The sequence below is a fragment of the Pristiophorus japonicus genome, chromosome 2 (assembly GCF_044704955.1).
Source record: "Pristiophorus japonicus isolate sPriJap1 chromosome 2, sPriJap1.hap1, whole genome shotgun sequence".
Lineage (NCBI taxonomy): Eukaryota > Metazoa > Chordata > Chondrichthyes > Pristiophoridae > Pristiophorus > Pristiophorus japonicus.
In genome coordinates, this window is record NC_091978.1 from 13,842,076 (window position 1) to 13,846,398 (window position 4,323).

The following is a 4,323-nucleotide window of genomic DNA, read 5'->3' on the forward strand; positions in this document are numbered from 1 at the left end:
ACACTGTATGTGAGACTGTGTCCACTCTGAGCCGGAGATTATCCAAGTCATTGTCACAGTGTTCTATGGGACCTTGCTGTGCGCAGATTGACTGCTGCGTTTCCCACATTACAGCAGTGCCCACACTTGGCAAGGATTTCATTGGCTGTAAGGCGTTGTGGGATGTCCTGAGGTTGGGAAAGGTGCTATATAGATGCAATGGTTCCACACTGAAGCTTGCGCTGTCCACACTGAAAACAACCCCCAGCATCTCTCATCTTTCCTGATAGCTAAAATTCTCCACTGCCGGCAACATCATCGTAAATCTCCTCTGTACCCTCACTCATGCAAACACATCTTTCCTGTAATGTGGTGACCAGAACTGCACCTCTCCAGTTCTCCAGCTGTGGCCTGACTAGTGTTTTATACATTTCAAGCATACCCTCCCTACTCTTCTATTCTTTGCCTCGGCTAATGAAGGCAAGTATGCCGCCTTAATATAAATCTGTGTGGAAGAGAAGCAGCTCTGGGATTCTGAATTACACAAGAGTGTAAGAGTAAAGATGTGGGGACTGGCTGAAAATTCGTCGTAGCACTGATGAGGACCCACACTCCTTTCACAAAACACACCTTCGAACCAGCCAGCAGGGAGGTTTGCATCCGATTTGACCTGAAGTAAACCCCAGTCGTTCTGAATTGAAGTTTAAAAATAATGTGATTGGCGGGAGGGGGCAAGGTTTTGTTCTGTTTTTGCTTCCTGACAGTTGGTTGCTAAGCGATGATTCTGTTGTATTGGGCAGAGGCCTGAGTGAAAAGGCCGAAACGACTGGCATTTTAACCAAGTGGAGAAAGAGTTACATAGAATATACAGCACAGAAACAGGTCATATTCAGGCAAACTGGCAAATGGAGTTGCGATGGACAATCTTACTGAATGGCGGAGCAGGCTCAAAGGGCTATATGGCCTGCTTTTGCTCCTGCTCTTAATTCTTATGTTCTTACGACTTTTAGAAATGTTGATGACACTTACATGCTTTTTAGAATCTTGTTCTGATCATTGTGACTTTGTAAACATTTTGTTCACTTTAATAATATGACTTCTACAAATTTTGCTCGCACACATCGAAGAAAGACTTGCATTTCTATAGCGCCTTTCACGACCACCGGACGTCTCAGCGTTTACAGCCAATGAAGTACTTTTGGAGTGCAGTCACTGTTGTAATGTGGGAAACACGGCAGCCATTTTGCGCACGAGCAAGCTCCCACAAACCAATGAGACAATGGCCAGATAATCTGTTTTTCTTGCGTTGATTGGGAGATAAATATTGGCCCAGGACACCGGGGATAACTCACATCTAAGACTTTTTCAAAACATTTTTTCCCACATGTAGTGCAACTGCTTAAAGAAGAAGGCTGTGAGGGGGGGGGGAAGATGCCTTTCGAACTCTTTGGCCCAATCTTGTGTGCTTTGTTGCTGAGGAGAGCTCGACGCAGGAGGGAACAGCGAAAGAGAATCAAGAACCATGAACGCCGGCTGATCAGAAGGAACTTTTACCCTCCCCAGAGAGTATACAGAGAGATGCTGTCTTTCGAGACGATGTCTGAGGAGTTGTGCGTGAGGAGACTGCGCTTCAGCAAAGAGGCAATCGGCCGCCTCTGCGACATGTTGAAGGACGACCTCCAGCCCCGCTCCAAGACCCGCACTGCCTTCTCGGTGGCCATGAAGGTGTCAACAGCACTCGAATTTTATGCGACCGGTTCGCTACAGACAGACACCGATGACGTTTGCAGGAGTGCCCAGAGCGCTGCCAGGGCCTGCGTTCACCAGGTCGCGGATGCCATATCCCGCAGGGTTGCTGAGTTCATTGACTTTGACATGTCCCCAACGCAGATAAGGGAGAGGTCGCTCGCGTTCGAAAGTATCGCTGGCTTCCCCAAAGTGCTGGGGGTCGTGGCTGGAACCCACATCGCACTGAAGGCGCCCAACGGTACAGCCACTTCGTATAAAAACAAGAGAGGGTATCACTCCTTAAACGTGATGATCCTTTGCGATGCCCAGCTGCGGATCCTGAACGTCAGCGCCGATCAACGGGGGAGCACCCACGACGCCTGCATCCTCCGTCACTCGGACTTGCACGACGCCCTCAGCCGATTGCATCCACGGCCGGGGTGGATACTGGGCGACGAGGTCTACCCGCTGAAACCGTGGCTGATGACCCCCTACCACAGCCCCGACAGCGGAGCGCGGGAGAGGTACAACCGGGCGCACGCGTCCACGCGCCAAGTGGCGGAGAAAACAATCAGGCTGCTAAAATCCCGCTTCCGCTGCTTGGACTGGACAGGGGGGACTTTGCAGTACTCGCCCGTCAAAGTGTCGAAGATTGTGATGGCCTGCTGCGCCCTGCACAACTTTGCCCTGTGGGAGGGGATGACCCTCGACCCGGCGGATGAGTCTCCGGCGGAAATGGACGACACCGAGGAGTCCGACACGGATGACTCCGAGGACCTGCTCCCGGAGCCACCCGACGAGGCCAAGGCTGGAGCGGGGAGTGCGACCAGAGAGCAGCTGGTGGCTGATGCATTTGGACAGTGCTGAGAGGCGACAAGCCGCCTCCCTTCTCCTTTCCCAGGAAGGCACTCAAAAGGCCAGGCGAGATTGAAAGTCAAACTGAATTTTTATTGTAGCAGCAAATACTCAATGCAAGAATTTAAATACAAATATGGTTAGCTAGTTATTTGTTGCTATGTAACCAGTTGTAATGTAAAAATGATTGATGTTAATTAAAACATTGGAACGGTTTAAAGTGACTTCAGATTCTTAACTTAAGTACAGCAGAAACAAAATGAATTCTAATAATCATTCATAAATGTAAATAACACAACACAGAAAATAGAAATGAAATGTAGAGAAGTAGTGCTAAACCTGTATCGAACCTTGGTTAGACCACACTTGGGAATACTGCGTACAGTTCTGGTCGCCATATAAAAATGATATCGAGTCACTGGAGAGGGCGCAGAGAAGATTTACAAGGATGATAACAGAAAGTCAAGGGTATACACATCAAGAAAGGATGAACAGGCTGGGTCTCTTTTGAAAAGAGAAGGTTGAGGAGTGCATTTGGAAAGCAGTGACAGGATCGGTCCAAGTCAGCATGGATTTATGAAAGGGAAATCATGCTTGACAAATCTTCTGGAATTTTTTGAGGATGTAACTAATAGAGTTGACAAGGGAGAACCAGTGGATGTGGTGTATTTGGACTTTCAAAAGGCTTTTGACAAGTTCCTACACACGAGATTGGTGTACAAAATCAAAGTGCATGGTATTGGGGGTAATGTACTGATGTGGATAGAGAACTGGTTGGCAGACAGGAAGCAGAGAGTTGGGATAAACGACTCCTTTTCAGAATGGCAGGCAGTGACTAGTGGAGTGCCGCAGGGCTCGGTGCTGGGACCCCAGCTATTTACAATATACAGTAATGATTTAGATGATGTCTCCTAACCTGAGGAAGGACATTCTTGCTATTGAGGGAGTGCAGCGAAGGTTCACCAGACTGATTCCCGGGATGGCGGGACTGACCTATCAAGAAAGACTGGATCAACTGGGCTTGTATTCACTGGAGTTCAGAAGAATGAGAGGGAACCTCATAGAAACGTTTAAAATTCTGACGGGTTTAGACAGGTTAGATCCCCAACATTGGGAACATTTTTGAGGCCTATAAAAGGCACAGCAGGGAGTCCGGGGCCCAGCGTCGAGGAGGTCCGTTGGTGAGGCCTATAAAAGGCGTACTTGTGCAGCTACAGGGAGAAGGCAAAAAAAAAGGAGAAAGAAACAGAAAGGTGATGTCACAGCCAAGGGGGTAAGTGATTGGCTGGTGATTGGTGAGTAGTTTTCTTTTTTCTCTTCTACAACAGTGAGTAAACTTTAGCATTGTTGTTGCTTATCTAAGGGTTAAGTCATGGCAGGACAGCTCGGTCACGTGTTATGCTCCTCCTGTACCATGTGGGAACTCAGGGACGACACCAGTGTTCCTGACGACTACGTGTGCGGGAAGTGTATCCGCCTCCAGCTCCTGATGGACCGCGTTGCGGAGTTGGAGCTGAGGGTGGATTCACTCTGGAGCATCCACGATGCTGAGAATGACGTGAGTAGCACGTGTAGCGAGTTGGTCGTACCGCAGGGAAAGGGTCCACAGCCAGATAGGGAATGGAAGACCAGCAGGAAGAGCAGTGCAAGGAAGGTAGTGCAGGGGTCTCCTGTGGTCATCCCCTGCAAAACAGATACACTGCTTTGGGTACTGTTGGGGGGGATGACTCATCAGGGGAGGGCAGCAGCAGCCAAGTTCAT

At 49.0% G+C, this 4,323-nt stretch overlaps 1 pseudogene; it reads left to right on the forward strand.

Annotated features, from left to right (window-relative positions):
- The window catches only part of LOC139235986 (putative nuclease HARBI1 pseudogene), an 8,191-nt pseudogene extending 5,423 nt beyond the window's left edge, over positions 1 to 2,768 (forward strand).
- Positions 2,769 to 4,323: the final 1,555 nt, after the last annotated feature.